General features: G+C 35.5%; 1 protein-coding gene across 7 annotated transcripts in view; it reads right to left on the reverse strand.

Moving 5' to 3' along the window:
• Positions 1 to 23,489, reverse strand: part of LOC307183717 (uncharacterized protein) — a 548,184-nt gene that overhangs the window by 87,729 nt on the left and 436,966 nt on the right. The gene's annotated exons all lie outside the window — the stretch shown is intronic.

Raw genomic sequence — 23,489 nt, forward strand, 5'->3', positions numbered from 1 at the left:
ACATATGTAATCAAGTCACACATATAATTGTCCACTTCTAAGAGCCACTTGTTAAAACCAGAAAGTAGAAAATATTTTCAAAAATTTCTCCTGTGTAGCACTTAAATTGCAGGACTGGCTTTCTAAATTCACTAAACATGCTAATCTGATGTGCAGGTTTTCTTTGTGCACCGAATCTACTGCCTTCAAGGCTTTTAGAAATGCACGGTTACCCACTAAACCAGTCCCCAGAGCTCTGCTTATCAGTGTGATATTCCACATCTTCCTAAAACAGGCAAGCAAGAACTCATGCATGTGTGCACACAAACATGCACATACCTCTCGCTCCGTATCTATGTATTTTTAAAAGACGCACCAGTTTGGATGTTCAGGACACTTAGAACAGACTGTTAATCACATCTTAAGTAGGAACATCATCATTCTTATTAAACAATGATATTTTTGATGTTTAAATGAGGGATGATACCCCAGTCTTACTATGTGTTGAACTTGTTGTAAGCATTTTCACAGGCAGTGTGTCATTTCATCCTCTCAACAATTCTAGGAGGTTGCTATTATTTTACAGAAGAGGAAATTGTAGTATAGTAACGTTAAGTACCATCTAAATTTACACAGCTCATAAGTAAAGCCCTTTGGTACATGAAGGTTATTCAATAAATATTTGTGAAATAATTGAATAATGACACAAAAAAAGAAGAGGCGGGGAGGAAGGGAGGGAGGGTGGAAGGGAGAAGGAAAGGAGGGAAAGAAAGAGAGAGAGAGAGAGAGAGAGAGAGACTGGCAAGGGGGAGAGAGAGAGAGAGAGAAAGGGACGGAGGGAAGAAGGAAGGAAGGGGCATGTACACTTGAACTGCAAATCTGCTACACAGTGTTAAAAGAATAGCTTCCTAAGCACTTAGTATCTACCTAAAGTTTTTCAGAGCAATTCAATGTTCTGTCAGATTCCATTAAAATGGCATTCTGTTTTGTTCTGCTTCAGTTTGGTTTTCTTTTATCTCAGTGGTGCAAATACTCTGACACATTTTATATTCTACTCAGCTCCTCTAATTGCATGTTTTGCTTAAGCTAGATACTTAAAAAATATTGAAGAATATGTCAAGAAGACCAACCTGAGAAACTCATTTTGAGAAGAGCCCTGGGGTAGGGCTGAATAAAGTTGTAACATGGGGAATGAAAGAATCAAATATCCCTATAAGCACATCAGATCAAGAGCTTAATGAATGTTTCAGATTGGAATACTCCCAACCCAAATGTATTGAAAATAGAAAAATGCTAGGTTGTGTCTATATATAGAAGAGAGACTTTATATAAAAATCTGAATTAGGGGCTTCCCTGGTGGGAAGATCCCACATGCCGCGGAGCGGCTGGGCCTGTGAGCCATGGCCGCGGAGCCTGCGCATCCGGAGCCTGTGCTCCGCAACGGGAGAGGCCACAACAGTGAGAGGCCCACATACCGCAAAAAAAAAAAAAAAAAAAAAAAATCTGATTTATACAAGACCAAATATGTTATCTAGTTTAAAAAATAAGGCTTAAAAGACCAGAAAATACATTGCAAGAAATGATTTTGTTCAGACAAGTGAATAGACTGGATGATACATGAGGTCGGATCTCCTTCGTCTCTAATTTCTATTATTCTATGAGTCACTGTCACTTTTTCTCCAATAGCTCAAAAAAATGAATACAATAATCATTCTGTCACTTACTTCAGCAATGTAATTCACAGAGGAAAACTTATAGCTGTCTAAGGACTTAGAGGGAAATATACTTTCAATATTATTGAGGAAAGACTATGTTATGTTTATTCTCCTTCAGTTTTCTCTTTTAGCACTTTTACATTTTTTACAAAGGAAAGGACAAAGAAATTCGTTCAGATCTGTATTTTGAATGACTGAATTAATTGGAGGCAATTTAGTTAGGCTGATCTGTGAAATTACACTAAAGGGAGATAGATTGCTTGTAACCTAACATACTATTTGTATATTACCATAATAGTATCTCTTAGGCTAGAACAGTATTTTTCAAACTTTAGCATAGGCAGAATCACCTGGAAGGCTTGCATAAACACAGATTCTTGGGGCCCACCCTTAAAGTTTCTGATTGAGTAGGGCTAAGGTGGGTTCCCAGAATTTGCATTTCCAAAAGTTTTTCAAGTGATGCTAATGCTGATGGCCCCATTAAAATTTTGTTAACCACTGAGCCAGAAGTTCCTTGAGAGAAGAAAATAGGTCTATATTCTTTGGGAAAAAGAAAGATTTCCTACTGAAAGAGATTTCTTAATGTTGACTGACTAACTAGATCCATTTCCTAGAATCCTGAGCAGAATAAAGACATTATCTTTATTTCAACACTGAACATTATAGTATTGATAAACTTGTATCAAAATAAATATCAAAGTCAACTTTGGATGGATAAATAAATTATATATTAATATTAGTATGTAAAAAGTAAGAAGAACATTTCTACCACGTTGGCAGGGAGATGATGCTTGGTAAGAGGGAGGAGGTGGTGGTTTGAAGTTAGCAACCATATGATAAATCCATAGAATGAGATTCTATTTTTCACTGAATATTTATGAAGAAACTACACTACCTTATTAAAGAGAAACATACAGAGTTAGGGCAAAGGGTTTAAAGATAAATTTGATAGTTAAAAGAAAAATAAGTGGGACAGTTCCAAGAAGGAAAACTGTGATTGTGAGAAAATATTAAATTAGATGAAAATGGCTTGTTGGAATGCGGAACATGCTGGATTATTTAACAGGAGTTGGTCAATAGAATAGCAAATGCCTTGCCTGGTTATCTGACCATCAGCATGCCTAAGGGTCTCACTATGAATATAATTAAATAATTAGGCGGTGAACTGTTAAACCTGACCATGGCCACATGTTTTAGGATCAATTTCAGGCCCCACGTGCTTGTTTATTCAATAAGAAGAAAAGTAGAAGATAACATCCTTATAAATGTATTTAAGAATCAGAAGCAAAGGTACATCAATTATGAAACTTGTGACACAAAAGGTACAAAACGTCCTTGTATTAAAAATACAAAACTGGGACTTCCCCGGTGGCGCCATGGTTAAGAAGCCACCTGCCAATGCAGGGGACACAGGTTCGAGCCCTGGTCCGGGAAGATCCGACATGACGCAGAGCAACTAAACTCATGCACCACAACTACTGAGCCTGTGTTCTAGAGCCCACGAGCCATAACTGCTGAAGCCTGCGTGCCTAGAGCCTGTGCTCTGCAACAAAGAGAAGCCACCGCAATGAGAAGCCCATGCACCCCAACTACGAGTAGCCCCTACTCACTGCAACTAGAGAAACCCTGCGTGCAGCAACAAAAGACCCAATGCAGCCAAAAACAAACAAATAAATAAATTTATTAAAAAAATATTCACAAGGACTGCTGGGCTCTAAATGATACTGGCCCTCAAAATGTCCAGGACTAAGTGTTCGAAAATAATTGAAAACAGCACAGATTTTAAAAATAAAAATAAAAAACAAAGGAACAAACAAAATTAAACAGAAATGGAGTCATAGATACTGAGAAAAAAATGGTGGGTGGTTACCAGATGGGAGGGTGATGGGGAAAAAAAGAAATAGTTGAAGTGGTTTAAGAGGTATAAACTTCCAGCTATAAGACAAATAAGATACAAAGGTGTAATGTACACAGGTAATGTAGTCAATAATATTGTAACAACTTTGTATGTTGACCACTACTACAGATGGTAGTGGTCTTATTGTGGTGATCATTTCATAATGTATAAAAATACCAAATCATTATGTTGTACACCTAAAATTAATATTATGTTGTATGTTAATTATAACTCAATAAAAATAACAGTATCTATAAAACACATAGAAAATAAATAATTCATACATTTACTAACTAAAAAAAAATTACAAAAAGGGAAGCAGGACAACTACCTAGACTAAAGAGAAACATCTCTTTTCAGCCAGAAAGTGTCCTATGTCTGAGAAAGGTTGGAAACTAGAAGAGCTTGAGGTCTGTGTGAGCAAAGATTTAATAGGTCTTCCTTCCCAATATATTTCCAGTTCTGGGTTCAGTGTTCACTACAAAATAGACTCCCCGTAAATATAGTATTTCATATGGGAATCTGATGAAATAAAATATTATAATGCTACATCCTCCACGAAAATTCCTTCTTGAAAATATTTAACCTGAATCTAATCAATTATTTACATCTAATTTCTGATTTACACAAAATGCAGGGTAAGGAACAAACTCAATGGCATCCGGAGGAAACAAACTGACAAATCCAGAAGGTAGAACATTCTATAAGACAACTAGCTGAGTTTTGTCAAAAGTCATTAAAAGAAAGTTTTGTTTTAAATGAAAAGGAACTTCAGTGAAACAAAAATTAAATATAACATGATATTCTTAATTGGATCTGATCTGATCCTTAATTTGATCTTATCAAGAGGTTTTGCATGAAACTGAATATGGGGTAAATGTTAGATGGTATTAGGAAATTATTGGTAGGTGTGATAAAGATATTGGGTGGCATCTACCAAGGTCCCACCAAAGTGTGGGTCTATCCTTGGCCTCTCTATTCTCTTCCATCAATCTGTGTATTCCTGTACCAGTGCTACTTTTTTTAAAAAACACTGTTTAAAGTATTATAGTTATCAGAGTGACAAAAATCTAAACCCCCCCCCAAGTGGCAAGTGCACTGGAAGCTCTCATATAGTGCTGGTAGGGATATACATTGATACAATTGCTTTAGAGAACCATCTGATGTTAGCATGTATGAGATTGTTCCTTTTTATAGCTGAGGAGTATTCTGTAGTGTAAATACAGCATGGTTTGTTAATGGATTTACTTTTGGATGTTTATCTGGTTTGTTTCCAGTTTTTATAGATTATGAATAAAGCTACTCTGAGAAAATAAATAAATAAAGGTATTTTGTGGTATTTAACATAAAGTCCTTATTTATTAGTAACACCTTATTGAAGTACATAGAAATCAATGCATGATTTTTATAATTTACTGTAAAACTACTTCAGCAAAAAAATTGATGAAGCAAACTTCCCAAATGTTAACAATTGTTAAATCCAGTGATGGGTGTATTGGTATTCATTATATAACTGACTTTTTTGAATGTTTGAAATTTTTATTAAAAAATAAATTTATAGAAGAAAAAAGTACTGGTGAAGTGAGAAAAATATTTTTTCTAACCACAATCAATTTATAATTAAGATGTATATCCAACTAGAAGTCTCAAAATTCCTGATGTATGGAACGATGAACACTTTCTAAAGATATCACCTTGATACATTAATTTCACTTTTTCATGTAATATGGTTCATTCTAAGATGGTATTTTTATTTATTTTGTGCAGTCATTACCCTCCCTGTCAATAAAGTCTTATAAGAAATAATAAAGGGAAGAACGAAGTAAGGGAGAAAGAGATGGAGGGGAGGAAGGGAAGAAGGCAGGAAGAAAGGAGCGAGAAATAATACTTGATTGGATGTAGCTAAAATTTCCCATCAGTTAAAATCTCTCCATGGAGAAAATGTTTTCGAATTGTCTACCCGAGAGACATAAGTAGGAAGTATTTATTCACTGGATCCTGTAGTCCCCTATTTATTAAGGATTGGCTGAAAGTTGTTAACTCTCTCATACTTGTTAAGTTCATGCTTGAGTTAGAATAGCTGCCTAGGTCCCTGTGGGTGTTGCACACCATGCAGCTTTGGCAACATGGTGGCCCAGAAGATGTGGGGCAGAAGTCAAGACAGATCCCAGTTCACACTGACCTGAGCCTGGAGATCCCAGATCCCAGATCCCAGACTCACACTGACCTGAGCCTGGAGACTGAGATCACTGATGGAACAACAGAGAAGAATCCATAAAGAGAAGACAGGTACTGAGCCATCATTCCAGTTATGGCAAAGAACTGAAGAAAGTGGGACATACACTAAAAGAAACACATCAAGTAAACCATTAAAAAGTAGGACAAATAGTCTTTGGGGAAAGGTGAATAAATAGGACCAGGTGAACTGAATGCAATCCTCCTAGAAAGAAGATAAAGAAAGCCCTCTATCATGGCATTCTGACTACTGCTTGTCCTTGTAGGGATATCTGTATGGTTCATCAGCCTCCTAATAAAGGACTTGCATTCTAATTCTCCTATTTCTATAGCACCGAGGCAGCGAGGTCTTCATGAAGAAAAGCAATCATATCTGACAATTCCATGACCTGGTGTTCAGAGTCTATAGCAGCAGGGCTACTAGATTCACTGACACAGTATATTTCCTTTGTGCATTGTCATCAGAAGAGCATGTCATCTCAGTCCTTCTAACGGATCTCTTTTATCATTTTGTATTCTCTTTATTGAGAGAATTTAGATCCATTATCCCTCATCTCGTTTCATACTGTCATCTGACAGGCTCCTGCTAATCCTGTCATCTTGCTCACCCTTCATAGTTTGTGCTATTACAAAGCCTTTGCTCTTTGGCGCCACATGTCCAGGGCCAGAAATAAGACTCCTTTAAATATGTTTACACTATTTTGATTCCTGATGGTGACACTCTCTAGCTGCGATTTGGACAGGTTAACAACCCGAGGAGCATCAACTATTCTGGCATTCTTGGTCTAAAGTAATCCTCAAAAAAAAGAAGTGTCAAAGTGTTTCATTCCCCCATTTACATTCCTAGAAAAAGATTTCTGACTAATAGGAGACAAATTGACCCACCTTGGTTGCTTTTTTCCATCCCTCACTTTCAAATCTTTACTTCAAGGTTACAAGTATTTCTATAATTTGGAAAAAATAGAATAGAATGTATAAATATAAACTCCCAATTAGTTGCTGATGAAATCATGTTCCCTCCCACCTCATATGCATTTTATTCAGCAAATAAAGAGTCTGAATTTGTAAATTGAGTTCACTGAAGCTTAAACCAGATTTGAGCTTGAAAAGTTCATAGCATTTGGTTTTGCTTATAAATAGTGCCGACACTTCCCAAATTCAATTAGCTTCAATTATTGCAAAGTCATATTATAAGCAAAACTTGAGTCTATAAGCCTATTTTAAAGTGGCCTCAGTATATTTTAGTGTGTGAGATTTTATTTTTGCTTTATGTTTTAAATTATTATTGCATTGCAGGGAATAGATTAGTTCATTTTCTCAAATCATGAATATAGCATTATTGGAAATTTGGGCGACTGGAGATTTTTGTTTGATCCTTTTCTGATTTTGCACTCTTTAATTTCATTTCAGTGCTGAAATCAGGGAACTATAATTCAGTTTTTCTTGTCTTATATAAGCTAGAAATGCCTTGATAAGTAGGCCTTACTTATTATCTGACAATTATTTCTGTGGACAGATTTTCTCATTTACTTTTTTCTCTTAAAGACTCACAATAGGTGTTTAGAATAAATATAGTAAGCAAACGTCATATAAACTAAAAGCCAGGATAAGAGCTATTCATTGCTTGTGAAATGCTACTTTTTAAATATCTTTTTCCGAAATCAATCTTGGTCTCTTGAGAGATCCTGATTACAAGAAAAATAAAAAGAAGAATAAAAAGAGGAACAAAAATCTTCTATCTTTTTTATTATAATAAGATAGGTGTACAGTAGAACATTTAGAAAAGATAGGCAGGAAAATAAAATAGATAAAAATTTTATAATCTCAACACCCAAAGATAACTTCTATTAACAATTTTATGGATACCCTTACTGACTCTTTTCTCTCTATGCATATGAGGTTTAAAAATATGAAAATTACTTAAAATGTGCCCAGCAGTGATAGTAGTTGTCATTGTTATTATGGCTATATTTAATCAACTCCATATTGGATTAGTCATTCAAACATTCATTCAACACAGATCTTTTCAGTATCTACTATGCTTCAGCTACTATTCTTGGAGATGAGGAAAAAGCCGTAGGAAAGGCAGGAGATGCTATCCTTCTGGAGTTTACATTCCAGTGGAAGGAGACATACCAGGGTGTGTGTGTGTGCGCCTGTGTGTGTGTGCACGCATGTAGATGACAGATAGACAGTCAGATAAGTGCTACATGCTATGAAGTGATAAGTGCTATGAAGAATATAAAGCAATGCAGGAGAACAGAGAGGCCATAATAGTTGGTGGGGAGGGGGTGCAATTTAAAATAAGTCGGTCAGGGAAGCCTTGCTATCAAAGGGATGTTTGAAAAGACTTAAAGAAGTTAAGGGTGACAATCACACAGAAATTTTTGGGAAGAGCCTTTCAGGAAGCAAGTGATGCCACACATGTTTAGGAAGAAAGCCAGTGTGGCAGGAACAGCATAGGTAAGGAAGAAAAGACTAGGAGATGGGGTGGGGTATGATAAAGTAGGGTTTTACAGGCCACTAGAGCACTTGGAATTTGACAACTGAATGAAATGGTTTGCCATGCCAGAGTTTTGAGCAGAGGGGTGGCATGCTCTGGTTTATAATGGTCCAATGATCATCTTGGATGTTGTGTTGAGAATAGCTTGTGTATGTGGGGCATGGGGAGAAAGCTTGAGGGAGAAACAAGGAAATTAGTAAGGAAGCTGTTAAAATAATCCAGGTGAGAGAAAATGATGGCTTGAACCAGGGTGATAGCAGTACAGATAGTAGAAATGCATTCAGACATATATAAGCGAAAGTATAATCCAGAATGACTCCAAGGCTTTGAGAGGAAGAAGTTACCACTGATGTTAAGTTTAAGGGGTCTATTATACAAGCAAATGTAGATATTGAGTAGGAAGTTGGATGGGTGAGTTTGGAGTTCAGTGGAGCCTTCTGAGTAGAGATGTACAATTGACAAGAATTAAATAATAATCAACTGGGTGAATATAGTAGAGAAAAAAAGAAGAGAAAAAAGGATTAAGGGCTGAATACTAGCAAACTCCACAATCTGGAGGTTGTACATATAAGGAAAAATCTGCAAAGGAGACTAAAAAAATCAGTCAGCAAGTTAAGAGCAAACCCATGGTTGTTCAGTGACCTAGATGCCAAGAGAATACAGTACTTCATACAGAAAGTACTAATGAATTGTTTCCAGTGTTACAAGAAGGTCAAGTAAAATGAGACCTGAGGTTAGACAACTGGATTTAGCAACCTTGCAGTCATTGGTAGGGCAACCATATGTTGTCTGAGGCAGTCCCGCTTTACGCCCAATGCCTCAGTGTAATAATCATTCCTGCTCCCATTCACTCTCAAAGATGCCCAGGCTTAGATATATGTTATATGGTCAACCAAGCTATTGATGACCTTATAGAAGTTGTTTTATGAATGATGGGGCAAAAATCTATTTAGAATGGTATCAAATGATATCAGAAGGTGGGAATTAGAGAAATGAAGCAGACTTCCTTCAGAAGGGTTTTGCTGTCAAGTAGAACAAAGAAATAGGCTGGTAGCTTGAGGGGATTGTGATATCAATAGAGGGTTATTCCACAGGATAGTAGAGGATTATTTTTATTTTTTATAGCATTTTTTGCTAAGCTGATAGGAATGATCTGGTAGAGATGAGAAAAAATAGGATGCCGAAGAGAAAGAAATGCTGGAGTACAAAGTGAGAAGGGCTGTGTCTGGTGCACAAGTGGGGTGGTTGGCCTCAGATAGGAGCACAGAAAATTAATCCATACTAACAGGAAGAAAAGCAAAATATATAGATGCAGGTAGGCAGAGTTGATGTGGTGGACACAAGTGGAAGATCTCTTCTGATTCTGCTTTTTTCAGTTTTCTCCTCATGAGCTGTGGGGTGAGAGTGAGGAAGGCACTGGGAATGCCTGAGAAGACAGAATATAAGTATGAATCCATCATCTAGGACAGCAGAGAGACACTGTCTAGGGAAATTGAGAAAGGTTTCTACACTTTAATAAAATCCATTTAAGATTAGTAACCATGAATTTAAAATGAAACAGTATCAGCATTGTTTTGTAGGTTTTGCTTTTCCAGATTGTTGCAGTTGGATTTAACAAGAATTGGATACTTGCTAGACAAATATAATTAAAGGGAAATGGGTAAGAAATTAAAGTTTATACAAGAAAGTGATTATAATGAAGAGTTACGGATTTTAAGCCCTGTAAGCAAAGAACTCAATGGGTAAACTGCAATTGTACTTTGTGTGGTCAAGAAATTGATGAAATGGGGAAAAAAAGTGAGCTTGAAAAATTAGAGGTATCAGGCAGAAGAGTAAGGTGACCAAAATTAAGAGTATCAAAAAGTTGCATCAGAGGTTATATACTGTCTAGATTATGACCATAGGAAAGGAGTAGCATTGGAGAGAGACAGGAGATAAAATCTTCAAGGTTTGAGGGGACGTGACCTGGGGATTGGTAGATGATTGAGGGTTCTTGGATTGTATGGTCTGGTGACATGATATTCAGAACTGAAGGTTTTTTGGAAGAAGGGAGGCAGGATAGTCTGGAAATGGTATTGAGGAACAAGGAGGATATGTGTTTTACGTCAGGTCCAAGAGCATGATAGATGTGTGAAGAAAAAAGAGCCACCACATGAGAGGACATCAGGAGAAGAGTTAACTTAGGAAAAGGCGTTTTTTTATTAGAGCAAGAAGAGAGAACACTGAGATTATAGAAGTGTTGACTAATGACTGATGTTTGCTTTTAAAGAGTATGGTAGAAGAATGGAAAGAATTTGAGAAAGGAAGATGAAGATCAGAATAAAAGGATATTCAGAGCCTTAAACAGAGTAGAATCCAAAATATAATGAAGTACCTAGAAGTCTTGAGCATCTTGCAACCACTAACATAAGCAGTATCCGATGGACATGATTAGTGAGTCCTGTTGGTCTCAAGGGAGGGAGTACACATGTTAAGAATTAGAGGTAGTAGGTGACTGGATAATTGCTTTTGGTTAGTTCTATGTCATGAACTATTTTTAAGTCATCAAATATACTATGACATCACTGTATTGGATGAACTCTATTCTACTGTGTAGACACAAAATAATTCATTAGTTAATTCAGTGAGCATTTATTAAGTGCCTAACAGGTGCTAGTCATGATATATGTTAGGGATACAGCAAAGTAAGTTAGATACAGTCTTTGTCTTTGTCTTCACTGAACTCAAAATGCAACAGAGAAAAACATGGAATGAGAAGGGGAATGATCATTCATAAGTTACTACGGATGCTCAGGAGAATGGGCATGGGAATGAAGGTGGTGAGAGATGAATGAAGCAAAGTTTATGAGGCGAAGAGATAAGAATGTTGGATGGAATGGAATAAAATGAACAGCACTTCAGGGAAAACAAAAAGACAACGTTTAAGAGGACAGTGGATAGTGAACAGTAGCATAAAACAGAATCAATGAACATATGCAGAACACACAGCCTTGTAAATCTTGGTAAGAGGTGTTTGTCTTTTGTTTGTTTTCTTTTCACTTCACAACTATTAGACACAGGTAGTTCTTCCTTTTTCTCTATTATACATAGCATGGTTGTTGTTTATAACAATTGTCTATCTCTTAGATAAATCTTTGTGTCAGATATATCATTTTCTCTTGGATACTGTCCCTAGAATTGGAATTGGTAAGGCGATCAACAGGAATATTTTAATCTAATTTTTAAATCCTGCCAAATTATACTTCATCAGTAAAGCCTCCTCCCCCTCAATTTTCCCCAAGATTTGTTTTATCACTTTTTTAATTCTATATGAATAAAATAGAATTCTATTCTATTTTATTAGGATTTTTGTCTTTGATTAATTTTAAATATTTTTTATTAGCACAATTGGTTCTTTACTTTTCACTAAGATTTTCCCAGTTTATCTTTTTCTTGACTTTTGATGTTTTTGCTATACAAAAATATATTCATTTCATTTCTTTTTATTATAATTAAAATTTTATTAGTCTTTTCATTTATAATTACATATTTTATGTTATACTTAGAAAGGCTTTTCCCATTTTAACATTTATGGTTTTTTCTAGTATAACTATTATTTCTTTGCTTTTATTTTTCTACTGTTTATTTTTTTACTTATAATATTTATACAACTAGAATAGACAAATGGAGTCTGAGGAAGAAATAATCAAAGATGTCCCTAGGAATTAAACCTATGGATTAAGAGGCTAAATAGGCCATTTCTCAACAGAAAACATGTGGAAGGTCTCGAGTCCATGTTGGAAGGGGCTTTGTTTGAGAGTCTAGGAAGTTACTTACGTATTTGCCTGGACTTCCAATTTACACCTTCTAAAAAAGGATAAATGAATCTAACTGCCTTTTAAGATTGTTGTGACAGTGTTTGTAAAGTGCATAACAAATGTTAACTATTGTTTTCATCACTATTTCAGCAGGACTGAATACATGTCCCTGGGATGAGTAGAAAAACTATTAAAAAGGAAATGAGCATACAGAGTTATTTTAGCATTTTAAACATTCAATTTTTGGAATTTGTTCTATTAAAAAAATCTTGACAAAAATGTATGACTTTGTTAGATAAAAGCTTGATTGACTAAGGAATCAGGGTGCTCTCAAATACGTTCGGAAAGAAGCTCAGCTAAGATATCAGTTACATCAACTCACAGCACAAGTCGCTTCTAGGATTATCCAAGCAGATTCCTGGTACAAGTCAGTGTAAATTATAAAGGAAATAATTTCTCCCCTGTCCTCCATTAATAGTAGGCTGGGGGGCTTCCCTGGTGGCGCAGTGGTTGAGAATCCGCCTGCCGATGCGGGGGACACAGGTTCGTGCCCCAGTCTGGGAAGATCCCACGTACCGTGTAGCGGCTGGGCCCGTGAGCCATGGCTGCTGAGCCTGCGCATCCGGAGCCTGTGCTCCACAACGGGAGAGGCCACAGCAGTGAGAGGCCCGCGTACAGCAAAAAAAAAAAAAAACCGTAAAGGTAGGCTGGGGTTGTGCCCCAGAAAATGGCTGTGATACCTCATAGCAGAGTGTAATCTAATATATTTAAGGTAAGTGGTTTGAAAGGTGATCAAATTAGAATTAATAAAGCCTTTCACAAAAGGCATCAAGTTGGTAATTGTAGTTACTAGTTCATATCCAGATTTTTTATGTGGACTTTTGCAGCTCTATTCTATCAACATATTTGAAAGTACAATAGCCCTCATTTCCATACTGTAGCCTTCGTTTCCATATTGTTCCATGTTTACTCAGACTCAAGAAGTGAATACTTTTAGGCAACACATGGACAAGATGCATTCAAATAATAATGGAATGTCAGCATCTCATCACCATGATCAATATAAATTGGAACCTATGGAAAGAAAAAAACGTTGTGCTTGATTAAACATTGACGTTAATATTTTAGTATTAGAAATTTCAAAATGTCCTTTCTCTCCTGAGTTCATTAAGCCCTCAGAGAAGCTTTACAGATTCAATATCCTATTCCATGTTTGTTTTTCATCTATGAATCTCAAAGAGTAAAAATGAGATTTAATGACTTTTGAGGTCATGGTACTTTTCACACCTATAGTATTCTACAAAAGATCTACTTCACTGACTTCACTTTGACATGTCATTTGACTCTGAACTTACAAAATTTAAATGCCACAGAGTTCTTCTTTTTTTATTGAAGTATGGTACAAAAATTTCACAGATCATAAAGATAAAGCACAGATCATAAAGATAAATGTATTATCACAAGTTGAGCACACCTGTGAAAGCCCACCCAATTCAAGAAATAGAACTTACCAGAACCTCGGAACATCACTTTCTCTAAACATAAAAGTAAAAGAATCCTTTTTTCCTTCCTTCCTGCCTCTCTTTCTTCCTTCTGTTATTTTTATTTTTTAACTTATTTTTTAAATAAATTTTTAAAGGTTATTTTACATTTACAGTTACTACAAAATATTGGCTAAATTCACCACGTTGTACAATACATCCTTGTAGCATATTTTACACCAAATAGTTTGTACCTCCCACACCCCAACCCCTATATTGTCCCTCATTGCTCCCCACGGATAACCACTAGTTTGTTCTCTATACCTGTGAGTCTGCTTCTTTTTTGTTATATTAACTATTTTGTTCTATTTTTTAGGTTCCACATGTAAGTGATATCATACAGTATTTGTCTTTCTCTGTCTGACGTATTTCACTTAGCATATTGCCTTCCAAGTCAAATGGCAAAATTTCCTTCTTTTTTATGGCTGAGTAGTATTCCGTTGTATATAAATACACCACATCTCCTTTATCCATTCATCTGTTGATGGACGTTTAGGTTGTTTCCATACCTTGACAACTGTAAATAATGCTGCTGTGAACACTGGGGTGCATGTATCTTTTCAAATTCATATTTTCTTTTTTTCAGATATATACCTAGGACTGGAATTGCTGGATCACATGATAGTTCTATTGTTACTTTTTTTAGAAACCTACTACTGTTTTCTATAGTGGCTGAACCAATTTACATTCCCACCAACAGTGCAGCAGAGTTCCCTTTTCCCCATAACCTCGTCAACATTTGCTATTTGTGGTCTTTTTGGTGACAACCATTCTGATGGGTGTGAGGTGATATCTCATGTGGTTTTGATTTGCATTTCCCTGATGATTAGTGATGTTGAGCATCTTTTCATGCACCTGCATTTCCTCTTTGGAAAAATGTCTATTAATTTCTTCTGCTGTTTTTAATTAGGTTGTTTGTTTATTTGATGCTGATTTGTAAGAGCTATTTATATGAATCAGTAATTTAAAAACTCCCAACAAACAAAAGAAAACTATAAGAAACTGAGGAAAGATATTGAAGATGACACAAACAGATGGAAAGATATGCCGTGTTCTTGGATTTGAACAATCAATTTGTTAAAATGACCTCACTATACAAGGCAATCAACAGATTCAAAGCAATCCCTATCAAAACATCAAGGACATTTTCACAGAACTAGAACAAATAATTTCAAAATTTATATGGAAACACAAAAGACCCTAAATAGCCAAAACAATCTTGAGAAAAAAGAACAGAGCTGGAAGAATCACACTCCCTGCCTTCAGACTATACTACTAAGTTACAGTAATCAAAACAGTATAATAGTGGCACAAAAACAGACACATAGATCAATGGAACCAGATAGAGAGCCCAGAAATAAACCCATATACTTATGGTCAATTAATCTATGACAAAGGACGCAAGAATAGACAATGGAGAAAAGATAGTCTCTTCAATAAGTAGTGCTGGGAAAACTGGACAGCTACATGTAAAAGAATGAAATTAGAACATTCTCTAACACCATATACAAAACTAAACTCAAAATGATTTAAAGACCTAAATGTAAGACTGGATACTATAAAACTACTGGACGAAAACATAGGCAGAACACTCTCTGACATAAACTGCAGTAATATTTTTTTGGATCCATCGCCTAAAGGAAATAAAAACAAAAATAAACAAATAGGACCTAATTAAACTTAAAAGCTTTTGCACAGCAAAGGAAACCAACAACAAAACAAAAAGACAACCTACTGAATGGAGGAAAATATTTGTGAATGATATGACTGATAAGGGATAAATATTTCTTCTATTATTTTTAATCTAAAATTAGCTTAATCTAAATTAAACTATAATTTTCATATCCATTGAATCTGGACACATACTCTTAAACCTCAGGGAAAAAATCTTGAAATCTTTGAGTTGGGAGAACTAATTATGTTTTCTATAAAATCCTAAACGCTGGCTTAAAATATTGTTCAATTGAATGGATTTTTTAGGATGTATAAAATTCTACACCATTGGGATTCATTCAGATAAACGTATCTCTACATTATTAAGCAGTGTTTCCTTGAGCTTATAATTGTCTGTAACTTCCAGTAAATAATCCTAATATAATATTTCACAACAGTGAAAATTATTTAATTTGTACTTCAACAGCAGATTTTTAAAGTTTTTTCCTTTTCTTTTTTCTTTTTTTTTTAGTTTGAATCTCAAAATCCTAGTTCTTAGGTGAGGATCAATTCCTGAGTTCTTTGACAGATCTTGGGTGGAGTTTTTTTCATCCCATCTGACTGCTGATCTGCCTCATTTATCTTCTCAAATATTTTACTTCATAAATACTTATTTTAATCTTAAATATAAAATACTTTTTAGTATAGTATAAATACTATTTTTAGTATAAAATACTATTTTTAATCTTAAATATAAAATTTTAAGATTTTATAGATTTTTATATTTAAATATAAAATACTTCATATTACACATTAATTTTTAAGTCCCCAATTAGTGAGCTACAATTTTAGTTAAAGCTCATCTGTTTTCAATATAGGCAGTCACAGAGGTAAATGTTTGTGCATTTGATTAAAAACTGTATTTGACTTACGCAAATAACTTTTTAAATTATTTTTTTTAATTTTAAGAAATTTCTAACTGAAAAGTTTCAGATGCAGCTAAAGCTCCACTCCTTATCATTTCTCCCTTTCTACCAATTGGTACCCATACCCCTAAAGTCGTTCTCTAAATTGTCCCGATTTATTTTTATATTTTTTTCAGTATTTATAGTCATCAGTAAGATACTGATTATATCATACTATATGTATCCTTTTACAACTTGATTTTTTATTTAGCATACATTTGGCAATTATTTTTATATAATAAATTCATTTTTATATCTACAACATTTCATCAAGTAAATAAACCACAGTTCCTCTACTCCTCTATTATTAGGAAATGAAGTTTTTTCCATTTCTTTGCTAATATAACAGTGCTTGAATGACCATCTGTATAATATTTCCTTATACATATGAAAGTTTATGTGTGGTAGAATTCAAAAGTGCTGTCTTTAACTTTACTCAGAATTCCAAATTATTTTCCAGAGTAGTTACATTAACTTTACTTAAAATAACAATATGCAACAATTTTCCATTCTTAAAACCTTATCAATAGTTGACATTTTTAAACATCTTGCTATCAAACAGATGACTGAGAAATGTATAGTTCCACAACACTGAACAAGAGTAGTCATACAATGTGTTGTAGGTCCAAAAAAAAAAGAAAATTTCTACATGCGTTAAACTGTCAAATCCAAGATTGTGATTTGAATTTTTTTCAAAGCTGGTGTTATTAGGCCAATCACCAACAAACAGAGGTTTTTCTTTTTGTATTTATAACACAACATACTAGCTAAGTGTTCTGGAAATACTAATGAGTATGAATAGATATTTTCCTTTAGAACTATGAATATTTATGAGTACAAATTTATTTGCAGCATTATAGATTAGTGGGGAAAATGGTCTATCTTTTAAGCAAGGCTACTACTCTCGTATTTTATAAAGAAAATCACAAATATAAGAAAAACATCCCACCATACTTTGGCCCCAACCTAAATATTTATTTGAGTCTTCTTCCATTTTTTATCCCCTCCTTTAGGTACTGTGACAAAGATATGCAACCTCTTATCTAATTCTTTCATCTACATGCTGCATCCCAATTATATCCTTCTTTTTTCTCAAGAACTTCATATCATCAATCACATGACCACTCTCTATTCTTTTCCCTTCTCTTCTTTCATGGGTCTTTCCATCGGCATTTCATCTAGGATCAAAACTTTATTACTACCCCATGTTTCCCACTATTGCCCTATCACTCTTTACCGCTGTGTTCCTTAAAAGAGTAGACTGCCCCTTTAATACTCATTCACTGCCGCTCACCTACTTACTGATAGGTGATGTCTGCCAGCAGGCTCCAGTGTAAAGGGTCTCTCAAGGCCTTCTCTTTATTCAATTCCATTTGACACATTTCAAGCCTTATCTCATTAAGGTTTATGTAGCATTTGACCTATTGATTTATCACTCTATTAAATAAATTTTCTATTGTTTTATTTCTGATAACAAATTAAACAGTTTTTTCAGAATGTTTCATACAGAAAGCTGTGCTTTTTTAATCATAGGTATTTATTTATTTATATGGTCTGGCTTCTTTCACTCACCATAATTCTTTATTTTTTTAAACATCTTTATTGGAGTATAACTGCATTGCATTGTTGTGTTAGTTTCTGCTGTATAACAGTGAATCAGCTATACGTATACATATATCCCCATATCCCATCCCTCTTGCGTCTCCCTCCCACCCTCCCTATCCTACCCCTATAGGTGGTCACAAAGCACTGAGCTGCTCTACCTGTGCAATGCGACTGCTTCCCACTAACTATCTATTTTATATTTGGTAGTGTATATATGTCCATGCCATTCTCTCACTTCGACCCAGCTTAACCTTCCCCCTCCACATGTTCTCAAGTCCATTCTCTATGTCTGCATCTTCATTCCTGTCCTGTCCCTAGGTTCTTCAGAAACTTCTTTGTTTTTTAATTCAATATATATGTGTTAGCATAAGGTATTTCTTTTTCTCTTTCTGACTTACTTCACTCTGTATGACAGGCTCTAGGTCCATCCACCTCACTACAAATAATTCAACTTCATTTCTTTATATGGCTGACTAATATTCCATTGTATACATGTGCCACATCTTCTTTATCCATTCATCTGTCGATGGACACTTAGGTGGCTTCGATGTCCTGGCTAGTATAGACAGAGCTGCAATGAACATTGTGGTACATGACTCTTTTTGAATTATGGTTTCCTCAGGGTATATGCCCAGTAGTGGGATTGCTGGGTCATATGGTAGTTCTACTTTTAGTTTTTTAAGGAACTTCCATAATGCTCTCCATAGTGGCTGTATCAATTTACATTCCCACCAACAATGCAAGAGGGTTCGCTTTTCTCCACACCCTCTCCAGCATTTATTGTTTTGTAGATTTTTTGATGATGGCCATTCAGACTGCTGTGAGGTGATACCTCATTGTAGTTTTGATTTGCATTTCTCTAATGATTCGTGATGTTGAGCATCTTTTCATGTGTTTTTTTGGTAATCTGTATATCTTCTTTGGAGAAATGTCTATTTAGATCTTCTGCCCATTTTTGGATTGGGTTGTTTATTTTTTGGATATTGAGCTGCATGAGCTGCTGGTATATTTTGGAGATTAATGCTTTGTCAGTTGCTTCATTTGCAAATATTTTCTCCCATTCTGAGGGTTGTATTTTTGTCTTGCTTATGGTTTCCTTTGCTGTGCAAAAGCTTTTAAGTTTCATTAGGTCCCACTTGTTTATTTTTGTTTTTATTTCCATTTCTCTAGGAGGTGGGTCAAAAAGGATATTGCTGTGATTTGTGTCATAGAGTGTTCTGCCTGTGTTTTCCTCTAAGAGTTTCACAGTGTCTGGCCTTACATTTAGGCCTTTAATCCATTTTGGGTTAATTTTTGTGTATGGTGTTAGGGAGTGTTCTAATATCATTCTTTTACATGTAGCTGTCCAGTTTTCCCAGCACCACTTATTGAAGAGGTTGTCTTTTCTCCATTGTATTCTCTTTCCTTCTTTATCAAAGGTAAGGTGACCATATGTGTGTGGGTTTATCTCTGGGCTTTCCATCCTGTTCCATTGATATATATTTTTGTTTCTGTTCCAGTACCATACTGTCTTAATTACTGTAGCTTTGTAGTATAGTCTGAAGTCTGGGAGCCTGATTCCTCCAGCTCCATTTTTCTTTCTCAAGATTGTTTTGGTTATTTGGGGTCTTTTGTGCTTCCGTACAAATTGTGAAATTTTTTGCTCTGGTTTTGTGAAAAATGTCATTGGTATTTTGATAGGGATTGCCTCGAATCTGTAGATTGCTTTGGGTAGTATAGTCACTTTCACAATGTTGATTCTTCCAATCCAATAACGTGGTATATCTCTCCATCTGTTTGTATCATATTTAATTTTTTTCATCAATGTCTTATAGTTTTCTGCATACAGGTCTTTTGTCTCCTTCGGTAGGCTTATTCCTAGGTATCTTATTCTCTTTGCTTCATTGGTAAATGGGAGTGTTTCCTTAATTTCTCTTTCAGGTTTTTCATCACTAGTGTATAGGAACACAAGAGATTTCTTTGAATTAATTTTGTATCTTGCTATTTTACCAAATTCACTGATTAGGTCTAGTAGTTTTCTCGTAGCATATTTAGGATTCTCTATGTATAGTATCATGTCATTTGCAAACAGTGACAGCTTTACTTCTTCTTTTCTAATTTGGATTCCTTTTATTTCTTTTTCTTCTCTGATTGCTGTGGGTAAAACTTCCAAATCTAAGTTGAATAATAGTGGTGGGAGTAGGCAACATTGTCTTGTTCCTGACCTTAGAGGAAATGGTTTCAGTATTTCACCACTAAGAACGATGTTGGCTGTGGGTTTGTCATATATGGCCTTTATTATGTTGAGGTAAACTCCCTCTGTGCCTACTTTCTGCAGGGTTTTTATCATAAATGGGTGTTGAATTTTGTCAAAAGTTTTCCTGCATCTGTGGAGATGAACATATGGTTTTTATCCTTCAGTTTGTTAATATGGTGTATCACATTCATTGATTTATGTATATTGAAGAATTCTTGCATTCCTGGGATAAACCCCACTTGATCATGGTGCATGATCCTTTTAATGTGCTGCTGGATTCTGTTTGCTAGCATTTTGCTGAGGATTTCTGCATCTATGTTCATCAGTGATATTGGCCTGTAGTTTGCTTTTTTTGTGGCATCTTTGTCTGGTTTTGGTATCAGGGTGCCTCATAGAATGAGTTTGGGAGTGTTCCTCCCTCTGCTATATTTTGAAAGAGTTTGAGAAGAATAGGTGTTAGCTCTTCTCTAAATGTTTCATAGAATTTGCCCTTGAAGCCATCTGGTCCTGAGTTTTTGTTTGTTGGAACTTTTTTTTTTTTTTTTTTTTTTTTAGTACGCGGGCCTCTCACTGTTGTGGCCTCTCCCGTTGCGGAGCACAGGCTCCAGACGCACAGGCTCAGCGGCCATGGCTTATGGGCCCAGCTACTTCATGGCATGTGGGATCTTCCCGGACAGGGGCACGAACCCATGTCCCCTGCATCTGCAGGCAGACTCTCAACCACTGCACCACCAGGGAAGCCCTGTTGGAACATTTTTAATCAGTTTCAATTTCAGTGCTTGTGATTGTTCTGTTTATATTTTCTATTTCTGCCTGGTTCAGTCTTGGGAGGTTGTGCTTTTCTAAGAATTTGTCCATTTCTTCCAGGTTGTCCATTTTATTGGCATACAGTTGTCTGTAGTAATCTCTCATGATCCTTTCTATTTCTTCAGTGTCAATTGTTACTTCTTCTTTTTCATTTCTAATTCTGTTGATTTGAGTCTTCTCACTTTTTTTCTTGGTGAGTCTGGCTAATGGTTTATCAATATTGTTTATCTTCTCAAAGAACCAGCTTTCAGTTTTATTTATCTTTTCTATCATTTTCTTCATTTCTGTTTCATTTATTTCTGATCTGATCTTTATGATTTCTTTCCTTCTGCTAACTTTGGGGGGTTTTTTTGTTCTTCTTTCTCTAATTACTTTAGGTGTAAGGTTAGGTTGTTTATTTGAGATGTTTCTTGAGGTAGGATTGTATTGCTATAAATTCTCCTCTTAGAACTACTTTTACTGCATCCCATAGGTTTTGGGTCATCGTGTTTTCAGTGTCATTTGTTTCTAGGTATGTTTTGATTTCCTCTTTGATTTCTTCAGTGATCTCTTGGTGGTTTAGTAATGTATTGTTTAGTAGGCTCCATGTGTTTGTATTGTTTTACATTTTCTTTTCCTGTAACTGATATCTAGTCTCATAGTGTTGTGGTCGGAAAATATACTTGATACAATTTCAATTTTCTTAAATTTACCAAGGCTTGATTTGTGACCCAATATATGATCTATCCTGGAGAATGTTCCATGAGCAGTTGAGAAGGAAGTGTATTCTGTTGTTTTTGGATGGATTGTCCTATAAATATCAATTAATTCCATCTTGTTTAATGTATCATTTAAAGCTTGTGTTTCCTTATTTATTTTCATTTTTGATGATCTGTCCAGTGGTGGAAGTGTGGTCTTAAAGTCCCCTAGTATGATTTTGTTACTGTCAATTTCCCCTTTTATGGCTGTTAGTATTTGCCTTATGTATTGAGGTGCTCCTATGTTGGGTACATAAATATTTTAATTTTTATACCCACTTCTTGGATTGATCCCTTGATCATTATGTTGTGTCCTTCTTTGTCTCTTGTAATAGTCTTTATTTTAAAGTTTGTTTTGTCTGATATGAGAATCGCTACTCCAGCTTTTTTTGATTTCCATTTGCATGGAATATCTTTTTCCATCCCCTCACTTGCAGTCTGTATGTGTTCCTAGGTGTGAAGTGGGTCTCTTGTAGACAGCATATGTACAGGTCTTGTTTTTGTATCCATTCAGCAGTTTCTGTCTTTTGGTTGGTGCATTTAATCCATTTACATTTAAGGCAGTTATCAATATTTATATTCCTATTACTATTTTCTTAATTGTTTTGGGTTTGTTATTCTAGGTCTTTTCCCTCTCTTGTGTTTCCTTCCTAGAGAAGTTCCTTTAGCATTTGTTGTAGAGCTGGTTTGGTGGTGCTGAATTCTCTTAGGCTTTGATTGTCTCTAAAGGTTTCAATTTCTCCCTCAAATCTGAATGAGAGCCTTGCTGGGTAGAGTATTCTTGGTTGTAGGCTTTTCCCTTTCATCACTTTAAGTATGTCATGCCACTCCCTTGTGGCTTGCAGAGTTTCTGCTGAAAGTTCAGCTGTTTACATTATGGGGATCCCCTTGTATGTTATTTGTTGCTTTTACCTTACTGCTTTTACTATGTTTTCTTTGTATTTAATTTTTGATAGTTTGCTTAATAGGTGTCTTGGCATGTTTATCCTTGGATTTATCCTGTATGGGACTCTCTGTGCTTTCTGGATTTGATGGACTATTTCCTTTCCCATATTAGGGAAGTTTTCAACTATAATGTGTTCAAATATTTTCTCAGTCCCTTTCTTTTTCTCTTCTTTTTCTGGGACCCCTACAATTTGAATGTTGGGGCATTTAATATTGTCCCAGAGGTCTCTGAGATTGTCTTCAATTCTTTTCATTCTTTTTTTCTTTATTCTGCCTGTGGTAGTTATTTCCACTATTTTATCTTCCATGTCACTTATCTGTTCTTCTGCCTCAGTTATTCTGCTCTTGCTTCCCTCTAGAGAATTTTTAATTTCATTTATTGTGTTCATCATTTTTTGTTTGGTCTTTAGTTCTTCTAGGTCCTTGTTAAATGTTTCTTGTATTATCTCCATTCTATTTGCAAGACTTTGGATCATCTTTATCATCATTACTTTGAATTCTTTTTCAGGTAGACTGCCTATTTCCTCTTCATTTGTATGGTCTGGTGGGTTTTTACCTTGCTCCTTCATCTGCTGTGTGTTTTTCTGTCTTCTCATTTTACTTAACTTACTGTGTTTGGGGTCTCCTTTTTGCAGGCTGCAGATTTGTAGTTCCTGTTGTTTTTGGTGTCTGCCCCCAGTTGGTAAGGTTGATTCACTGAGTTGTGTAGGCATCCTGGTAGAGGGGACTGGTGACTGTGTTCTGTTGGATGAGGCTGGATCTTGTCATTCTGGTGGGCAGCACCACATCTGGTGGTATGTTCTGGGGTGTTTGTGAACTTATTATGATTTTAGACAGCCTTTCTGCTGATGGGCCGGCTTGTGTTCCTATCTTG

The sequence above is a fragment of the Stenella coeruleoalba genome (assembly GCF_951394435.1).
Source record: "Stenella coeruleoalba genome assembly, chromosome: 3".
In the NCBI taxonomy this organism is placed as follows: Eukaryota; Metazoa; Chordata; class Mammalia; order Artiodactyla; family Delphinidae; genus Stenella; species Stenella coeruleoalba.